Here is a 21,556-nt window from a genome sequence, read left to right as displayed (position 1 = left end):
ATTCCATATAGGGCTTCATACACCAAAGCCAGCAACTTGAACCCATTTGATCACCCCTCCTGTTGTTGTTGTTTAGTCGTTTAGTCGTGTCCGACTCTTTGTGACCCCCTGGACCAGAGCACACCAGGCGCTCCTGTCTTCCACTGCCTCCCGCAGTTTGCTCAAACTCATGCTGGTAGCTTCGAGAACACTGTCCCACCATCTCGTCCTCCGTCATCCCCTTCTCCTTGTGCCCTCCATCTTTCCCAGCATCAGGGTCTTTTCCAAGGAGTCTTCTCTTCTCATGTGGGGGCCAAAGTATTGGAGCCTCAGCTTCAGGATCTGTCCTTCCACTGAGCACTCAGGGCTGATTTCAGAGCCAGTGTGGTGTAGTGGTTAAGAGTGGTAGACTCGTAATCTGGTGAACCAAGTTCGCATCCCTGCTCCTCCACCTGCAGCTGCTGGGTGACCTTGGGCCAGTCACACTTCTTTGAAGTCTCTCAGCCCCACTCACCTCACAGAGTGTTTGTTGTGGGGGAGGAAGGGAAAGGAGAATGTTAGCCGCTTTGAGACTCCTTAAAGGGAGTGAAAGGTGGGATATCAAATCCAAACAACTCCTCCTCCTCCTCCTCCTCCTCCTCCTCCTCCTCCTCTTCTTCTTCTTCTTCTTCTTCTTCTTCTTCTTCTTCTTCTTCTTCCCAACATCAGGGTCTTTTCCAGGGAGTCTTCTCTTCTCATGAGGTGGCCAAAGTCTTGGAGCCTCAGCTTCAGGATCTGTCCTTCCAGTGAGCACTCAGGGCTGATCTCCTTCAGAATGGAGAGGTTTGATCTTCTTGCAATCCATGGGACTCTCAAGAGTCTCCTCCAGCACCAGAATTCAAAAGCATCAATTCTTCGGTGATCAGCCTTCTTGATGGTCCAGCTCTCACTTCCATACATCACTACTGGGGAAACCAGAGCTTGAACTATACGGACCTTTGTTGGCAAGATGATGTCTCTGCTTTTTAAGATGCTGCACCCCTCCTGACCAAGCATTATAAGCTAAGAGAGTCAAGGGTCAAAAAGACACGTGGCTGGCCAGATTGTTGCAAGGACCATGCCCACGTCATCAACTAAGGACATAGGGAGAGACTGCTGGATCAGGCCAATGGGCCATCTTGTCCAGCATCCTGTTCTCACAGTGGCAGACCAGATGCCTGTGGGAAACTTGCAAGTGGGATCCGAGTGCAAGAGCACTTCAGCCACACCTGGCTCTCCATCTTCAACCTAGGCAAGCCAGAGGCAGTACAGTGGTACCTCAGTTCTCAAACGCCTTGGTACTCAAACAACTTGGAACCCAAACACTGCAAACCCGGAAGTAAGTGTTCTGGTTTGTGAACTTTTTTCGGAAGCCGAACGTGCTCCGTTTTGAGTGTTACGCTTCCGACTTGAGTTCCACACTTCCATTTGGAGTGTTATACTGAGGTCTGTCTGTTTTTGCTATTTATTTTGCGTTTCTGTTTTTGCGGCTCTTTTTATTTTATTTTTGTGACTGTGTGGAACCCAGTTCAGCTACTGATTGACGATTGTGTGACTGCAGTACGGTGGTACCTCGGGTTACATACGCTTCAGGTTACATGACTCTGATAACCCAGAAATAGTACCTCGGGTTAAGAACTTTGCTTCAGGATGAGAACAGAAATCGTGCTCCGTCGGGGCAGCGGCAGCGGGAGGCCCCATTAGCTAAAGTGGTGCTTCAGGTTAAGAACAGTTTCAGGTTAAGAATGGACCTCCGGAACGAATTAAGTACGTAACCAGAGGTACCACTGTACATTGTTTATTGCTTTCATTTTATGGATCCATGGTCTCGTTAGATAGTAAAATCCATGTCAAAATGCTGTTTTAGGGGTTGCTTTTAAAAATGTGGAACGGATTAATTTGTTTTGCATTACTTGCTATGGGAAAGTGCGCCTTGGTTTTGGAACGCTTTGGTTCTGGAACGGACTTCCGGAATGGATTCAGTTCGAGAACCAAGGTACCACTGTATCACAGTTCAAGGGCCTGGATAGCTCAGTCGGTTAGAGCATGGCGCTGATAACTCCAAGGTTACAAGTTTGATCCCCGTACGGGACAGCTGCATATTCCAGCGTTGCAAGGGGGTTGGACTAGATGATCACAAGGGGTCCTTCCAACTCTATGTAGTATAGATTTTAGCCAGGCCAAAAGGGTGAAAAACAGGGCTAGAGAGGCGGCTGGCCTGGGGAGAAGAGGCATGGCTCAGGAGGAGCCAGATAGGGCTGGAGGGCAATATTTTGCCTGCAGGTGCAAGATTCTCCACCCCAGTTATAGTTCTAGCAGTGCTTCCAGCTTCAATCAATAAAGCAAAGGATTCCTTGTCTCCAATGAATCTGGCCGATATAATCTTAAGGCTTAGCTGTAATACTTAACAGGGTGTGTGTGTGTGTGTGTGTGTGTGCACCCGCAGCTTCCCAATCTTCCACGCACTTCCTCTGGTATTTTACCTCTGCCCTTTCAGCCTCTTTATCAGACGGGAGGATACATTCAGCAAAATAAAAACTCCGCCTAAAAAATATTAATATTGCTCGGGTTTACTTATGAAATCAGCTGGCGGAATCAGTCAATAGCAGCCAGCCTTTGGAAAGGCAACATGAAAGTGTTTCGACTGAAAGGTTAACTTGCTTATTTTTCTTGGTAATCATTAGCCATCCCCTGGAATCGTGTTCAGGACAATTCTAGCATGAAGATATCCTATGGAGCAGAAAATATGGAAGCCGAAGCCATTTGCTGGGGGAAAGGGGGCGGGGAGATGGGAGAATAACCCATTTAAAAGTTTACACATCTTAAATCCTTGGGCAGGCTGCGGCGCTGTTATTTTATATCCTGCTGCTGCTTTTGCAAACAGAAACGTTTAATTTATTACGCACAGTGTTTCTTTTTCCTAGGGCCGCAGTGGAATCGTGCAAGGCAAACTTTAATTGGTGAGGCTGGAAGTTCAGGGCACACACCTGTTTATTATTGGTTAATCTATTTGCTTTTGGGCATGTTCTGTCAAGAGGGAACCAAAGGTGAGTTATTCAAAGTTGTGTTTCCTTTTGACTTTAGAATGTAAGAAATGCTTGCTGGCAAATTTCACAGCGCCAATGGCAATGCCAATGGCAAATTTCACAGTGGCCAACCACCTTCTTCTCCTTTGGCGATCCCTCGTAGCCAAGTAAGATTGTCTTCCATAAACACGGTTTTAACAGTGAGTCCGTAAGTGACCAATTCTAGATCCACAAGTCCTCTTTAAAAAAGGTGACAGAACTGATTGCAGAAACTATCAAGACATCTCTCTATGAGCTGCGGCAGGAAAAATTCTTGCAAGGATCTTTGCAAACCATCTCTTAACAATATCTGAGGTGAGCCTTCCTGAATCCCAAAATGGTTTTCGGCCTTCTAGGGGGACAGTGGACATGATTTTCACCACTCAACAGCTTCAAGAAAAATGCAGAGAGCAAAACCAACGTATATGGCGTTTATTGACCTGACTAAGGCTTTTGACATGGAAGTGAGAGCTGGACCATAAAGAAGGCTGATCGTTGAAGAATTGATGCTTTTGAATTCTGGTGCTGGAGGAGACACTTGAGAGTCCCATGGACTGTAAGAAGATCAAACCGATCCGTTCTGAAGGAAATCAGCCCTGAGTGCTCACTGGAAGGACAGATCCTGAAGCTGAGGCTCCAATATTTTGGCCACCTCATGAGGTGGAAATGACCCTAGAATCATAGAATCATAGAATCATAGAGTTGGAAGAGACCACAAGGGCCATCGAGTCCAACCCCCTGCCAAGCAGGAAACACCATCAGAGCACTCCTGACATATGGTTGTCAAGCCTCTGCTTAAAGACCTCCAAAGTAGGAGACTCCACCACACTCCTTGGCAGCAAATTCCACTGTTGAACAGCTCTTACTGTCAGGAAGTTCTTCCTAATGTTTAGGTGGAATCTTCTTTCTTATAGTTTGGATCCATTGCTCCTGGTCCGCTTCTCTGGAGCAGCAGAAAACAACCTTTCTCCCTCCTCTATATGACATCCTTTTATATATTTGAACATGGCTATCATATCACCCCTTAACCTCCTCTTCTCCAGGCTAAACATGCCCAGCTCCCTTAGCTGTTCCTCATAAGGCATCGTTTCCAGGCCTTTGACCATTTTGGTTGCCCTCCTCTGGACACGTTCCAGTTTGTCAGTGTCCTTCTTGAACTGTGGTGCCCAGAACTGGACACAGTACTCCAGGTGAGGTCTGACCAGAGCACTATTACTTCCCTTGATCTAGATGCTGTACTCCTATTGATGCAGCCCAGAATTGCATTGGCTTTTTTAGCTGCTGCGTCACACTGTTGGCTCATGTCAAGTTTGTGGTCAACCAAGACTCCTAGATCCTTTTCACATGTACTGCTCTCAAGCCAGGTGTCACCCATCTTGTATTTGTGCCTCTCATATTTTTTTTTGCCCAAGTGCAATACTTTACATTTCTCCCTGTTAAAATTCATCTTGTTTGTTTTGGCCCAGTTCTCTAATCTGTCAAGGTCCTTTTGAAGTGTGATCCTGTCCTCTGGGGTGTTAGCCACCCCTCCCAGTTTGGTGTCGTCTGCAAATTTGATCAGGATGCCCTTGAGTCCATCATCCAAGTCGTTGATAAAGATGTTGAATAAGACCAGGTATATACCCTGTGCGTGGTTCCCTGTAACTTGGCTTCTCGCAGTGAGGGAACCGCCAGAAGGCCCTAGGCGCTGGACCTCAGTGTCCGGGTAGAACAATAATTCCTTTGGGAACAGAGTTTGTTAAAGCACCCCTTGTCTCACCTTCCATTCTGCACATGCTCTGAAGTTCACTATTTTGTGCATCATCAGCTTGACTCCCTGTGGAGGAAGCCATCAGTACCACTGTAAATCCGGTGGCGCCAGATAACGGACTAGAATGGACCCCTTTGGACCCAGGAGAGCTGGGTTCTTATGAGGCAAGGCTCCTGGGATCCGTCTGCAGTGGCGCTTAAGCCTGCGCGCAGCAACCTGCGGCTTCTTTCCACGCTCCCCCGCCTGCCCTCTGGCGTTTATTTCTGTGCACGGAAGGGGGAAACGCGAGAGGAGTTTTGCTGCAGGGGGGCCTGCAGAGGGACAGTGTTGTGTGTCGGGGGGGGGGAATCCTGGGCAAATATATACTCCCCCCCTCTTTTTTTGTCAACTCCCCGCTGAACAGATCAAACACGTTTTATTTGTCCTGTATTTTTCCCCCTCTCTCTCCAAGGCAGTAAATCCCGCACGTTTTTGTTATGCTAATACGGGCTGACATCACCACTCACATCAAAGCCCCGAGGAGCGCATAAAAGCAGGTTCCGTCAGCCGGAGAAGAGCCATAAAGGACTTTTGCAGCTGTGGAGCTGGACGGGGGTTTAGGGAGAAGAAGGGGCGATCGCCTGCGACTCAGGAGCCACACACAGAGAGAGAGAAAAAGACGCGCACTTTGCAACATCTTCCCAGAGCCTCTCTTGCATTATTATTATTTTTTGCAATCATTTTCCCCCTCCTTCTCGATTTGCTACCCCGCTCCAACTTCCCAGCGTCTCTTTCTCTTTCTCTCTCCAAATCCCTCGCCCGTCCTAGCTGTGTGTTTTTCAGTTTAACATCTATTTTCCCTCCGGCTGCGCTCGGGAACCGTGTTTGGGAACCGTATCTTGGACTGCTAACATCTGCAAAACCGAGGCGTCCTCTCTGCCCAGGAAACATTTGAAGAAGCGGGGCTGTTGAAGCGATCGCCCACCTCAAATCCCATTCCTTCCCCAGCCCAGTTTTTGGAAGACGATTTTGGAGAAGGGACAAGGAAGATTTTCCCCGCCCCACCGCTGCCGAAAGGTAAGGAGAAGCGAGGGACTTTCTGTTGCTGTTTTTTTTTCCCTAGTAAACGCTGCGATCCTTTGAGGCTTGGTTTGGGGTGGGCAGAGGAGCGGTCCTAGTAATTCCTGGCTGAATGATCTGAGAGGGTGAGGAGATCGACTAGATCCGGCTTGCTCGGAAAGTCTGGGATTTATTCATTGACGGAAAGTTGATGCGCCCGGATACCCAATTACGCTTAAGCGGCGCTGTGTGGTCCGTTTCAGTGAAATTGACAAGACGGCGCTGCGTTGTTTCGGAGGGTGGAAATGCAAGTCCGTGGAAGCTGTTTGTTGAAGTGTGTACACACACACACACACTTTTTAAAATTTATTTAAAACAGCCACAGCTTTGTGTGTTTCACACAGCCCTTGATTGGCGAGAGTTGGCCAGTTTTGCAAAACAGGAATGGCAAAAAGTCAGGGTTTCCAAACCCGGAGCGGTGACGCTTGAGCAGAAAGCGCAAGCGTTTGGTACTTCGGGCAAGAGGCGCGTTGCGCTGCTGCAAAACCCCCACGTTTAAAAGGGGTCGGGGTTGCTGAGCCTGCTTGTAAAGCCCTCTTATTTTTAAAAGAAGTCAGCGTTTTTGTTAAAAAAAAAAAAAGACTCGAGAGAGCAGGAAATGCAACGCGGTGTGGTTATGGAAGCAGATGCGCCGTGGCTTGCCAGGCTGCTCTCTGGAGAAAGAAACTGCTGCTCTCGTTATCTATGTGCTGGAAAACTATCTCTAGATGCGGGTTATCCGGACGTGCAGACAGATAGAGAGGGGTCCGCGTGTGACCCGCTGTAACACACACCTGTGACTCTAATAAACAAGCGCCTTTCTTTCAAGTGTAACCTCTGATTCCGGATTGCATGAAATTCAGAAGAATAGTCACGTTCCTATTTCTGAACGCAGAACCAGAATTCAAGAAGGCCCCCTTCCCCTTTTAATATAACGCTGCCAACATTTATTCTGCCTTTGCGCCACAATGTACGTCACTTTGTCCAGGGAATGCATTTTAATTGGATTCGCCCTCCTCGCGATATCACGAGGTCTAGAAACTTGGAGCGCAAGCCATCAAGAATGCCTGTTGCGTAAGACCCTTTGAGCTCCACACAATTCCTGCTCTCAATGCGAGTTGCGCTGGAGACATCCCTAGATAATATTCTGGGAGCTAAAAAAGGAAAAAGGAGCTGTAGGCAGTCAGGTGGCAAGCTTGCTGACATTTAAATTGGAGCATTTCTACTCAGAAGTAGTAAGCCCCGTTGGGTGCTTTTACTTCCTGGTGTAAATGTGTATAGGATTTTATATGTCTAAACACACTTGTTGGACGATATTCCATTGAACTCAGTGGGAATTAATTCTGAGCAATCAGATGCAGAGTTGACCTGCAAAGCTGTTAATTGAAAGTTTTTTTTTGGGGGGGTGTTAATAAAATGGGTCCTACTCATGAGTAAACATTCATGGACTTGGGCTGCCAGTTTGGCAGATAGCTGACCGTGGGGGCCCACCCATGATCTAGGGATACTTTTTTGGTTTGTAAGCTGCACTGAACTCAGCTGAACTTACTCCACGTTAAATATGCCCAGAATTGGAAAAGCACTCTCGTTTGCTTATTTATCGAAGCATTTATAATCCATACTTTTATATGAGTACAGAAAGGGGCTGCGCAGCATGCAAGACTATAGCAACATGAGTAAAAGCATCGGGGGGGGGAATCATTTAAAATGCCAATTAATATAACGATCAATTATTACTGTTAGTTTAAAATATGCTTCACATTTTTATGAAAGCACACAGTGGCTCTTGCAAACACCCGCAAGCAGAAGGCAGATGTTACTTGTCCCTAAAACAGCTGGAAAGGCAGGTTCATTTTGTTGCCGTCGTTAAAAACTGATGATAGGCATGATTCAGGAGGCTGGGCTGAGCTAGCAAGCTTTCGAAGGTTGTGGGGACCCTTTAGATGAAAAAGGGGGTGTGCTGAGAACTGGGGGGGGGACAGGAGACGCTGTAGGAGTGTGGACTTCTATGGGGTGGCAGCATGATCTATTTTACTGTGTCCCAGGCAGACTGCAATTCACCCAGTAAAGACAAAACGTCACGGGTGCAGACTTTTTGGTGTTGGAAAATCTTTGCTTTCTTTCTCCGCCTCCCCCCCCCCCAACCACTCCACAGATGTGATTTCATAGGAGTCTGGATTTGCAAATCCAAACCTGTGGTCAGGATGAGCCAGGGATAATTGCTGGCAGGCGCGTCCCTGTTGTGAATTTTGCAAAGGGGGAAAGCGCATTCTGCTTACTTATATTTCAAATTTCCAGACCGTCCTTCATCTGAGGAACACAGGGTGTGTTTTACAGTGCAAGAATGCAAAAATACTTTCCGTAGAAACCTACAAGAGAAAAACAACAAACCTCCGTCGGCCTAACAGGCCATAAATGAATGTTCATCCAGGTTTGGGACTCAGGCTCCCAGCTCTTACATTTGTGTTCTGCCTTTTATGTATGTGTCCTACGTGTGGTTCTCAGAGAGCTGATCTAGACCTGCTTATTAGATTCAGAAAGATGGTAGCCCCACACGCCTTCAGGCCAGTCTTTAGCTGCTTTCTGACTGCACTTAAGGAGAGCTGACTGGTTTTTCAAAGGTAGGATCAGGCTCACAAAACAAGCTTTTCTGGTCCTGGGTGGCTGTACTCTAATTCAAACTGGGGTGTGGCCGAATATATTTTGCCTTTGAATACTAGGTGCTGGGTGCGGAGAGGCAGGTGCGCTGTTGCTCTCATAGGTGCCCAGGGGCATCCTAAAGGCATTTGGTGTTCTTTCGTTGCATGAAATAGAAAATTGGTTTTTCAATGGGCAGGGCTGTAGCTCAGGGCTGCATGTGCTGAGAACCCTGGGTTCAATCACTAATGGGCAGGGGGAGACTCTCTCTGCCCAAGACCCCAGGGAACTGATGCCAGTCATTGCTGACAATAATGGGCTAATGGACCAGTGCTTTAATGCACTTTCCATGTTCCTAAAGGTAAAGGGACCCCTGACCATTAGGTCCAGTCGCGGATGACTCTGGGGTTGCGGCACTGATCTCGCTTTACTGGCCAAGGGAGCCGGCGTACAGCTTCCAGGTCATGTGGCCAGCATGACTAAGCCGCTTCTGGCGAACCAGAGCAGCGCACGGAAACGCCGTTTACCTTCCCGCCGGAGCGGTACCTATTTATCTACTTGCACTTTGACGTGCTTTCGAACTGCTAGGTTGGCAGGAGCTGGGACCGAGCAACGGGAGCTCACCCCGTCGCGGGGATTCGAACTGCCGACCTTCTGATCAGCAAGTCCTAGGCTCTGTGGTTTAACCCACAGCACCACCCGCATCCCTTTATATAAAGTAGCTGCATGCTTAAGCCTTCAATATACAGTGGTACCTCGGGTTACGTACGCTTCAGGTTACATGACTCTGCTAACCCAGAAATAGTACCTCGGGTTAAGAACTTTGCTTTAGGATGAGAACAGAAATTGCATGGCGGCAGCGGGAGGCCCCATTTAGCTAAAGTGGTGCTTCAGGTTAAGAACAGTTTCAGGTTAAGAACGGACCTCCAGAATGAATTAAGTTCTTAACCCGAGGTACCACTGTATATTCTGGGTGGTCTTCAACTAAGTTTTTACTCAGAGTAGACTCACTGAAATTAACGACCGTGTCTAAATTGAGCTGGGCTTATGACTGTTTCCCTTTGTGGAGAACAGGAGCACAACTCCATGCAATAGGAAACATAGCATGTCAGGGAGGAAAGTTTGGTTTCGTCTTCTCTCTTGATAAGCTGAGGAAATAGCTCAGTCAGTTAGAGCATGGTGCTGATAATGACAAGGTTGCAAGTTTGATCCCTGTACGGGACAGCTGTGTTGCAGGGGGTTGGACTAGATGACCCTCAGGATCCTTTCCAACTCTACAATGCTATGATTCTAAGCTATTTATGCATGGGCTGCAAATGGTTTTTTTGGGGAAGGGGTAGCCAGACATGCAACCCACCCCCTTCTGTAGCCTGAATTGGTAGTTCAAGACATGCTTTACCATATATATAGAGTTGCTGATTGTGTAAATTGCCCCCAAATTATTCCTACATTTTGTCGAAGGCAAAATGCCACAGACAGGATTTCTCCTGAACTCCAAAACATCTGGTCCTGGCAGAGCTCCATCCAGCAAACTTTCAATGACTTGGAACTAGATGTTAACAAGAGTAATGTCATCTTGCGGCTGAAAATATAATCCCTGTCTCTCTCTTTCTTCCCTTGTCTTACATAACATTTAGGGAGGAATGACACGAGAGTTAATTAAAGGAATGTTTTCTTTAAAACAATCCATTAGTTTAACATCATTTATATCCCGCTTTTCCTCCCGTAGGAGATCAGAGCAGTATACATTTTTGTAAAAAAAAGTTGATCTATGGATGTAGCAGCCAATAGGAAACAGTAGCAAGATAACACAGTGACCAAAATATCTTCAATATCTGGTTAAAAAGCAAAGCTTTTGACTTCCCTCCTAAATATAAGCAGCCAGCAGCCTTGCAATTGGCATTCAGTTGTTTAGTCGTGTCTGACTCTTCGTGACCCCATGGACCAGAGCACGCCAGGCACTCCTGTCTTCCATTGCCTCCCGCAGTTTGGTCAGACTCATGTTGGTAGCTTCGAGAACACTGTCCAACCATCTCGTCCTCTGTCGTCCCCTTCTCCTTGTGCCCTCCATCTTTCCCAACATCAGGGTCTTTTCCAGGGAGTCTTCGCTTCTCATGAGGTGGCCAAAATATTGGAGCCTCAGCTTCACGATCTGTCCTTCCAGTGAGCACTCAGGGCTGATTTCCTTAAGAATGGAGAGGTTTGATCTTCTTGCAGTCCATGGGACTCTCAAGAGTCTCCTCCAGCACCATAATTCAAAAGCATCAATTCTTCGGCGATCGGCCTTCTTTAGGGTCCAGCTCTCACTTCCATACATCACTCCTGGGAAAACCATAGCTTTAACTAGACGGACATTTGTTGGCAAGGTGATGTCCTTTATTAAATAGCTCAATACAGCTGCCTTCATTTTCTCCGCAAGCATCTCCCTGAACATCAACATTTGCCACTGCCCACAAATCTGTCCATTTCCTCTTTTTAAAAGCCAACAGCAGCCAAAGAAGAAGCTATCTTTCTCTACAAACTCACACAGATGTGTTTAAGGGGGGGGTGGACTCATCCAAAGACAAACAGGATCAGGTTAGTAGCAGCAGATAACAAGCCACTTGTTCCTGCCTTGACTTGTGACCTGACTTTTCACCTTTGTAAACAACACATCCGATTTCACCTCCCCATCCCTCATCATTTCCTCCCCTTAGAAATTCCTCTTCAGGTCACACCTTTAGCTCCCTGTGACCTCAGGGTATGCAAAAGGAGCTTGCAAAATATGTGACACATTTTTCTCCACCTGCCGATGTTTTGATCCTAAGAATCTCCATTCTGGCAGAAATTCTGGTCTTCTAAATAAAAAATAAAAAATAGACAACACACCACCCCATAAAATAAAGTTTTCTGGTGGCTTACAATAAAGAAGAAAAAGTCCAATTTACAGTGGTACCTCAGGTTACAGACCCTTCAGGTTACAGACTCCGCTAAGCCAGAAATAGTACCTCAGGTTAAGAACTTTGCTTCAGTATGAGAACAGAAATCGCACGGCAGCAGCGGGAGGCCCCATTAGCTAAAGTAGTACCTCAGGTTAAGAACAGTTTCAGGTTAAGAACGGACCTCCAGAATGAATTAAGTTCTTAACCCAAGGTACCACTGTAAATAGAAAATAAAACATAACAGTTGAATCAAAAGTTGCAATGGTGGAAGAAGCCCATTGCACTCCCAAAGTGGAAATAGATTTTTTAAAAAAAATCCACGAGGCCCAGACTAGCTATTTAAAATTTGTGTGAATCAAAAGGTCTTCATCTGGTGTACAAAAGGCTCTTCTTATGGCATGCTGGATGAAGCCAAAGTCCCATTTAGATCAGCATCCTGTTCTCACATTGGCCAACCTGTTGTCAATAAGCGAGCACCGAACACAAGAGCGCACTACCCTCCTGGCTTTTCCTGCAACTGGTACTCAGGAGCGTTGCTGCAGGCAGAGCACAGCCATCGTGACCATGATAGTAGACTTTCTTAGGTGAACTGGGTGAGTCTTTGTTCACCAAGTGCAATTCTTTAAAATGCAATCTGCTCAAAATTAAGCACCGCTGGTCCCATCACCTCCTGGCAAATAGAAGGGGAAGAAATGGAGGCAGTGAGAGATTTTCCTTTCTTGGGCTCCATGATCACTGCAGATGGTGACAGCAGCCACGAAAATAAAAGACGCCTGCTTCTTGGGAGGAAAGCAATGACAAACCTAGACAGCATCTTAAAAAGTAGAGACATCACCTTGCCAACAAAGGTCCGTATAGTTAAAGCTATGGTTTTCCCAGTAGTGATGTACGGAAGTGAGAGCTGGACCATAAAGAAGGCTGATTGCCGAAGAATTGATGTTGTTGAATTATGGTGCTGGAGGAGACTTGAGAGTCCCATGGACTGCAAGAAGCTCTCCATTCTGAAGGAAATCAGCCCTGAGTGCTCACTGGAAGGACAGATCGTGAAGCTGAGGCTACAATACTTTGGCCACCTCATGAGAAGAGAAGACTCCCTGGAAAAGACCCTGATGATGGGAAAGATGGAGGGCACAAGGAGAAGAGGACGACAGAGGACGAGATGGTTGGACAGTGTTCTCGAAGCTACCAGCATGAGTTTGACCAAGCTACGGGAGGCAGTGGAAGACAGGAGTGCCTGGCGTGCTCTGGTCCATGGGGTCACGAAGAGTCAGACACGACTAAACGACTAAACAACAAATAGCTTTTAAGGAGAGACTAGACTTTGGATGAGCCATCAGGCAGAGCCATCAGGAATAAAACCCATCACCCAATGGAATAAAAACACAAATTCAGCCCATTTTAGTCCCAAAGACTAAACTAAGGCCAATTGATTTCATTGTTATTGGCCCATCATTCAGCAGTTAATGATAGAGATGATTGGGAAGGAACGCATAGATCCTGTTCGCTTTGTTGAATTATTTGGAGAAAACAGTGCAATGTTGGTACGTTACGGCTGGTTTTTCTCAGGATCTGCGCTCTGCAAATTGGGCTTTTGACTTGCACCTCTGGAATATAGCAAACTGCTGCTTTAGGAAGCAGCAGCAACAGGAGCCTGTGTTGTTAAGAAGCCCAAATCCATCAGAGAGATAGAGGCTCCAAAATAGCCCATTTCAAGCAGTGCAGCGAATGCTTTAAGGAGTGAAGTTTTGAAGTGGGGCTTCTTTAGGGCAGCGATAAAAGGCATTTGAAACACTCCAGTGGCAGCAGAGGCAGAAGCCGGGATAAAAATGGCCAGCGATGGACTGAACTTATCTCTGCTTGCAAGACAAGTCTGCTCTTTATAATGGCACTTTTCCAGGAACGGCGTTTGGAGAGAGTAGATTCCGAGGCCGGTGGGACTCCCTGGACGAAAACTTTCTAACACACACAGCAGAGCACAGCTCTCTCCTCCAGAGTCATGCTCAGAGATTGCTCCCTACTGACCCCCCCCCAGGTGGTTCAAATGCTCTCATAAAAAGTAAGGCTTATAAGAGCAGTTTGGCTGGATCAGGCCGAAGAACCATCTAGTCCAGCTTCCTACACTTACCAGTGGCCAACCAGTTGTGTGGCAAGACCCTCAAGCCCACCCTCCATTAGAATAAAGAAATTCACACAGACACGGATATTTTGTTTAAGGTTTTGGGGCAAAATTTTGGCCACAATTTTATTGATTACAGGAATGAGAGCAGTACAGTGGTGCCTGGCAAGACGAAAAGAATCCGTTCTGTGATTCTCTTCGTCTAGCGGTTTTTTCATCTTGCGAAGCAAGCCCATTGAAGGATTAGCGGGTTAGCGCTATTAGCGGCTTTTAGCGGCTTATCTGCTGATCGGATCAGCTGATAAGCGGCTTAGAAAAAGGGGGGGGGAGGAAGGAAAAAAAACCAGCAGGAACTCGCAAGACATTGTCGTCCTGCGAAGCAAGCCCATAGGAAATTCGTTTTGCGAAGCAGCTCCAAAACGGAAAACCCTTTCGTCTAGCGAGTTTTCCGTCTTGCGAGGCATTTGTCTTGCGGGGCACCACTGTATTGGCTTAGGCATTGGCAAGACTATATCTGACTCCTGCCCGATTTGCAGGAAGTCTGTAAGGGTAAACCACCCAAAGGGAAACTGCTTCGGGGGAACCTGCCCGCGTCTCCCCTGGTGTTCCCAGAGGCCTGGCATGGCCCTTGCCCCTCAAGCAGACTTCGGACAGGATCCAGGGCCCGGATTCCTTTAATGGAATACCCTTGAAACTGGAGGGGCAGGCGATGGCAGACCTCCCCTCCCCCATTCACCATAAGCCAATGCCTAACTGCCAAACCTTACAAAGTTGTGACGATTGCTAAGAGGTAGGCAAAAACCAAGTGGCCCGTGCCAATTTGCCAAATGGAAAAAAATCCTACCCAGTCCCCGACTCAAGACGGGCAACCGACCGAACTCCAAAGCAAGGCCAAAGGACACTTAAAGGGAGGGTGGGTGGTTGTTCGGCAGCACGAAGCAGGTGCTTGGCACACATTGCACTGCCACTTTTATACTTTCCCCCCACAGTCACCCTTCAAAATGATTGGGGAATAGCCCTGGGTGATTGTGGTGCCACCCCGGCATAAGGGTGATAGCTCCACCCACAGAAGGGGGGGCGGAACCAGGTTGAGGGCCTGCCCACAACCAGGACCATCTATTAAGATGATCCCATCTGCCTATTATGGGAATCCTGCAAACAGGACCATAGAGGAACAGCAACTCTCCCCGTCAGGAACACACATTCAGACAGTGGAGGCAGGACATAGTCCTTGTGGCTAGGAGACCTCCAGGTGCCCCTATTTTCCAGGGACAGTCCTGGATTTACAGAGGCAATCCCAATTTCTGATTTGATCCTGGATGTAGAATGTCCTGCTTTTTCTTAGAACATCCCTATATTTATCTGAGAAGTGTTGGAGGATATGGAATAGGACGTCCCTATATACACCAGAGAAATTTTGGAGGGGACGTCTCTGTTTTCACTGGAGAAATGTTGGAGGGTATATAAGATTCATCTGTTCATTGAGGCTTCTGTAGATTCCGACACATTTAGTGGTTGTTGTTTGAAGTCTGGAAATTATTTGGTCAAATAGTTATCTAGCCTGATTATCGTCTTCCAAAGCAACTACGCTATTCTGAACTTAAAAATGGAAAGCGTAATGTGAGTGGTCAACAAAAGAGGTTTAAAGACTCTCTCAAGGCAAATCTTAAAAAATGTAGTGTAACTGGGAAACAATGGCCTGTGAGTGCTCCAGTTTGAGAACAGCCTTTCCCAAAGGTGTCATGGGCTTTGAAGACGCTCGAACTCAGGACGCAAGGAAGAAACGTGCTAAGAGGAAGGCACGCTTGGCAAATCCACACTGTGATCAACTCCCGTCCGGAAACTATGGCCCCACTGTGGAAGGACGTGTGGATCCAGAATTGGCCTCCACAGACCCTTACGGACTCCCACATTCATGGAAGACAATCTTACTCGGCTACGAGTGATCGCCAAAGAAGAAGAGACATGTTTTTTAACTGATGGATGTGTAATTGGTTACTTGACTGTGTTTTTAATGGCCCTCCACTCCCATAAGAGGAAGACATAAATAACGATAAATAATCTCCAAGCAAGAATTTCGTAGGACTGCAGCCTTACTTAGAAATAAGTTTGGACTGTGGTCAACAACATTTCCTTCCCGTTGAAAGCGATCCAAGATGGATCAGGCTGTGCATTGTAGAATCATAGAATGGTGGAGTTGGAAGGGACCCTGAGGGTCATCTAGTCCAGCCCCCTGCTTATCTTAAGGCTGTACTATGGCAAAGAATGTAGTAAGGTGCATTACACTGCGATGGGCCAATGGTCTAGGTAGCTCAGTGTTGTCTACATTGTCTGGGATTTACCCTGAGACCTTCTCTTACAGAGTCTGCTTTGCTACTGAGTTCCAGCCCTTACTTCTATTAGGTAGAATTAGATGGTCCATATAGTAAAAGCTATGGTTTTCCCAGTAGGGATGTATGGAAGTGAGAGCTGGACCATAAAGAAGGCTGATCGCCAAAGAATGGATGCTGTTGAATTATGGTGCTGGGGGAGACTCTTGAGAGTCCCATGGACTGCAAGAAGATCAAACCTCTCCATTCTGAAGGAAATCAGCCCTGAGTGCTCACTGGAAGGACAAATCCTGAAGCTGAGGCTCCAATACTTTGGCCACCTCGTGAGAAGAGAAGACTCCCTGGAAAAGACCCTGATGCTGGGAAAGATGGAGGGCAGAAGGAGAAGGGGATGACAGAGGACGAGATGGTTGGACGGTGTTCTCGAAGTTACCAGCATGAGTTTGATCAAACTGCAGGAGGCAGGAGTGCCTGGCGTGCTCTGGTCCATGGGGTCACAAAGAGTCGGACACGACGAAACGACTAAACAACAAGAATTAGATGGGTGGGGAAAAAGAGAGGGAGTTTTCCTCAAATATATGGTTAGGCTGTGAAGGTACAGCTATGTATGATTTCTTTGCACCCAGTTGCCTGGGTGAGGGGCAGGCCCTGCCAACTGCCTGAGGATGCCAGGAGCTGTTACCACTTCTTTTAAATGATGTGATTCTGCTGTTGTGAAGTGTGGCCCTGCATGGCAAGGAATGACTTGGCCTTGTTAGGTCTCTGCAGTGATTGGTGTAGTGGTTAGAGTGTCAGTCGAGGAGACCCAGGTTCAAAGCCCACTTGGGCATAAAGCAGTTGTTACGACTGCTGTCTTTCGCATGTCTGCTGCGATAAATAAAGGGTGACGTAGCAGCCAAGAGACTGAGCTGCGAATCAATCCATGTATCTGTTTGCTGCACTTTTAGGCTGCCCAACTGAAGAGGAAAAAATCCTGGGTGGTTTACAAGTTAAAACCGTCAGGCGTACGAGTAAAGCTATAAAACCATGAAACCGCAAAGCCAGTGCAGACCAAGGCAAGCAAGAGAGAGTGCAATTGCTGTAGCGAATCAACAAATATTTGGTTTCAAAGCTTGCCTCTGTTGTGAACATGCTGGGTGGCTTTCAGCAAACCTCAAGATTCCCTATCTGCAATATGGGAAATAATGCAAATGACCAATTTATACAGTATATATGAACCAGTCTTATCTTTATGATTATGAGGGTTTTCCATTTTTTTAAAATTGTTCGTAATATTGTGTTTTAACCTGCCCTGGGACTGAAGGGTGAAGAAGAAGAAGAAGAAGAAGAAGAAGAAGAAGAAGAAGAAGAAGCAGCAGCAGCAGCAGCAGCAGCAGCAGCAGCTGGAACATGTGCAGAGGAGGTTGACCAAGGTGATCAAGGGCTAGGAAACCAGCCCTGATTGTGGGATGTGAAACACAAGAGCAGTCAAGTACAACATTCCTAGAGTGAACATGTTTACACATGGGGAGGAATGTTTGTCCAGCCAGCAGGTAAACTTCCTGTTTCCTTCTAGGCTGGCACAGACTTCCTCTGCATGTGACTAGAGGTGGGCGTGGCCTCATCTGTGCAGGTAACGGCAAGAGCACAGGGCAGGGCAGCCATCTCTCTATGACTACTTTCGTCGAAGAAGCAACATCTGCTTAGCCCAAAGATGCTTTCAGCCAAGAGAGGACAAAGGGGCTGTCTCCTTATGAGATAGTTTCCCGGTGTATGTTACTTTTCTAAGCTAAGTCTGCCTTCTGGGATCCAGTTGTGAACAGAATGTGAGTGAGTAAACTCTTTTTATACTTTTATAGAAGACTGTGTCGTGTCTTATCTTTTATGAGGGAATAAGGGGAAAATACCAGAACAGTTATTATAGAGGCTTTAGCGAGCCTAAGCAAACACATCCGCTGTGAGTTTAAAAGGGGGAATGTTACTCTGCTAAATTGTGGAACTTGTTTACACAAGTTGGAAAGGCTATAATCAAACAATATATCCTCTCCTGCATCCCTGAACATTCCCACACTGATGAGGAATGGTTGAGGCAGTTGGGTATGTTTAGCCTGGAGAAGAGAAGACCGAGAGGTGATAGAATTGCCGATGTCTGAAGAGTTGTCGCTTGGAAGATGAAGCAAGCTTTCCTTCTGCTGATCCGGAGAGCAAGACTCAAACCAATGGATTCCAATGGCAAGAAATGAGGTTCCGACTACACATTGGGAAGAACTTTCTGACTGTACGAGCTGTTTGACAGGAGGTTGTGGACTCTCCTTCCTTGGGGGCTTTGAAGCAGAGGTTAGATGTCCACCTGCCGCGTATGATCTTGTTGAGATTCCTTCATTACAGGGGGTTGGACTAGATGACCCTAGGGTCCCTCCCAGCTCTGCAATTCTTTGATCCTAACAACATGATAATGCGAGTAAAGCATAAGATGCGCTCTGAATATTGTTAGAAATGTGATCAAACACACTGTCTCACACACACCCTTTTTTTCAAGCAATGGGATCTACAGTGGTACCTGGGGTTACATACGCTTCAGGTTACAGACTCCATTAACCCAGAAATAGTACCTCGGGTTAAGAACTTTGCTTCAGGATGAGAACAGAAATCGTGCTCTGGCGGCACGGCGGCAGCAGGAGGCCCCATTAGCTAAAGTGGTGCTTCAGGTTAAGAACAGTTTCAGGTTAAGAATGGAGCTCCGGAACAAATTAAGTACAGTGGTACCCCGCAAGATGAATGCCTCGCAAGACGAAAGAGTTTTCCGTTTTTTGAGTCGTTCCGCAAGACGAATTTCCCTATGGGCTTGCTTCGAGTTCTTGCGAGTTTGTTTCCTTTTTCTTAAAGCCGCTAAGCCGTTAATAGCCGCTAAGCCACTAAGCCGCTAATAGCAGTGCTTCACAAGACGAAAAAACCGCAAGACGAAGAGACTCGCGGAACGGATTAATTTCGTCTTGCGAGGCACCACTGTACTTAACCCAAGGCACCACTGTATATTCTTAGCATGTTAGTACAGAGTACATGCCTTAGCTGTTTATAACTGGGGCAGCTAAACTCAGAGCTGAGCAATCCTCTCTCTGTCTGACCCTCTGGACTCTACACAGACCACACAGTTTCTCCCTAAGACACACCTTCCACTTATTTTTCTTATTCACAATCTGGGAGTTTTTGCTGGCTGGAATGCACCGCCGAGCTCTGGTAATGCCCCTTGCTTGGCTGGATGGAAGACAGAGGTGCCTCTGTGTTTTTGTGTGTGAAAGTACGTAGAAATCAACTTACTTTGCAAAGGTAAAATGCACATTACAGTGGTACCTCGGGTTACAGACGCTTCAGGTTACAGACTTCACTAACCCAGAAATAGTACCTCGGGTTAAGAACTTTGCTTCAGGATGAGAAGAGAAATCGCATGGCGGCAGCAGGAGGCCTCATTAGCTAAAGTGGTGCTTCAGGTTAAGAACAGTTTCAGGTCAAGAACGGACCTCCAGAATGAATTAAGTTCTTAACCCGAAGTACCACTGTACTTGCTTTGTCGTCTTCTTCTTCTTTGGCGATCACTCGTGGCCAAGTAAGATTGTCTTCCATAAACACGGTATTAACAGTGAGTCCATAAGTGACTGTGGAGGCCAATTCTAGATCCACATCCACACGTCTTTCCAAAACGGAGACATTGGTTTCCGGGCAGGAGTTGATCACGGTGTGGATTTGCCAAGCGTGCCTTCCTCTTAGCGTGTTTCTCCCTTGCGTCCTGAGTTCGAGTGTCTTCAAAGCCCATGACACCTTTGGGAAAGGCTGTTCTCCAACTGGAGCGCTCGCAGGCCAGTGTTTCCCAGTTGTCGGTGTTTATACTACATTTTTAAAGATCTGCCTTGAGAGAGTCTTTAAACCTCTTTTGTTGACCACCAGCATTACGCTCTCCATTTTAAAGTTCAGAATAGAGTAGTTGCTTTGGAAGACAATAATCAGGCATCCGCATAACATGACCAGTCCAACGAAGTTGTTGTTGAAGAATCTTTGCTTCAACACTGGTGATCTTTGCCTCTTCCCGGACACTGGCATTAGTTTGCCTGTCTTCCCAAGTGATGTGTAAAAATTATTGGAGACAACGTTGATGGAATCTTTCAAGAAGTTGGAGATGCTGTTTATAAGTGGTCCATGTTTCGCAAGCACAAACAATAAGGTTGGTATAGTCATGGACGACTCTGGGGTTTGTGGCGCTTGTCTTGCTTTACTGGCCGAAGGAGCCGCCGTACAGCTTCCAGGTCATGTGGCCAGCATGACTAAGCCGCTTCTGGTGAACCAGAGCAGCACACAGAAACACTGCTTACCTTCCCGCCGGAGTGGTACCTATTTATCTACTTGCACTTTGACGTGCTTTCGAACTGCTAGGTTGGCAGGAGCAGGGACCGAGCAACGGGTACTCACCCTGTCGCGGGGATTTGAACCGCCGACCTTCTTATCAGCAAGTCCTAGGCTCTGTGGTTTAACCCACAGCGCCACCTGCGTCCCTCTAGCAGTATAAAAGCAGACAGTTAATACCCGCCATTTTCATGGAAAAATAATCTGGGAACAGAATTATGTATGTGTAGAGGGGCGGGGTATCGACATTGTCCAGTAATGTCTGTTGCTGTAACTCACTGGTGTGCATGAGATTTAGCACGACATGCTAGTACAGGGGTACCTCTGGTTGTGAACAGGATCCTTTCCGGTGGCCCGTTCGCAACATGAAAAGAACTTAACCTGCAGCGGTGCATCTGCGCGGGTCGCGATTTGCCGCTTCTGTACATGCGTGCGATGTCAGTTTGTGCGTCTGCGCATGTGTGAGTGCCGAAACCCGGAAGTAACCCTTTCTGGTACTTCCGGGCCGCCGTGGGACGCAACCTTGAAAAAATGTATCGTGAAGCAAACATAACATGAGGTATGACTGTATATTGGTCCAGAAGCCTCCGTTCCATAATGCAGATGTAAAAGGAATGCTAAGAAGCAGGACAGAAATGCTAGCACTATAATCGGGGAAACTGGTGCAATTTCCCCCCTGCCTTGATGCATTTCATGTGTGCTCTTCTGAGGTCATTGAGTGAAGAGAAGGATTCAATAAATGCATTTAAATCCTGGGCTATTATTATCCCTTCCACACACACACACACACACACACACCTCCTGCAAAGCCCTGCCTGATCATCCTGCGGAGAGGCTGTTTGCAATTGCGTGCTTATTCCCAGCTGCGGTTGTTCCTTGGGGTCCAGGTGTTTGAGTATGTGGGAGAAGTGAGATACTCTACCTAATGAGGTGTGAAGGAAATCAAGAGGCAGAAGGCAGCTTCGAGCATCCCTCACAGGCACTCCAGGCAGCCTCCAACATCTGCAAGCAGAGAGGGCATCTCCATTAGCCGACATCCGTTCCTGTAATTCGTCTCCTTTTTTAAAAAAGCGCTCTTTCCCTCCACTTCGACTTTTAATATATTTGCAAATGAAAAAAGGATGAAGATTAAAACCTCCAGGGAGGGTGGAGATTTGATGTCCATACATTTCCCCCCCTCCTTTCCTCTTCTCAGCCATACATATATATATAAATGGGGAGGGATAAAGGCAGGATAAAGAAGGAAAATCTGCCATATGCAGAGTTAACCAAAAACATGCAATAGGACT

At 47.0% G+C, this 21,556-nt stretch overlaps 1 protein-coding gene and 1 long non-coding RNA gene across 2 annotated transcripts in view; both read left to right on the top strand.

Annotated features, from left to right (window-relative positions):
• LOC309530625 overlaps positions 1 to 21,556 on the top strand; it is a 419,691-nt gene that overhangs the window by 95,051 nt on the left and 303,084 nt on the right. The window lies entirely within an intron of this gene.
• Positions 2,931 to 21,556, top strand: part of WNT11 (Wnt family member 11) — a 61,596-nt gene continuing 42,970 nt past the window's right edge. Inside the window, exons 1-2 of the mRNA XM_082219501.1 lie at positions 2,931 to 3,044; positions 5,264 to 5,868. The gene's annotated coding sequence lies outside the window, so the exon portion shown is untranslated. The remainder of the gene's footprint in view (positions 3,045 to 5,263; positions 5,869 to 21,556) is intronic.

Source organism: Podarcis vaucheri, assembly GCF_965113315.1.
Source record: "Podarcis vaucheri genome assembly, chromosome: 4".
NCBI lineage: Eukaryota > Metazoa > Chordata > Lepidosauria > Squamata > Lacertidae > Podarcis > Podarcis vaucheri.
This window is presented reverse-complemented; position numbering and strand designations above follow the sequence as displayed.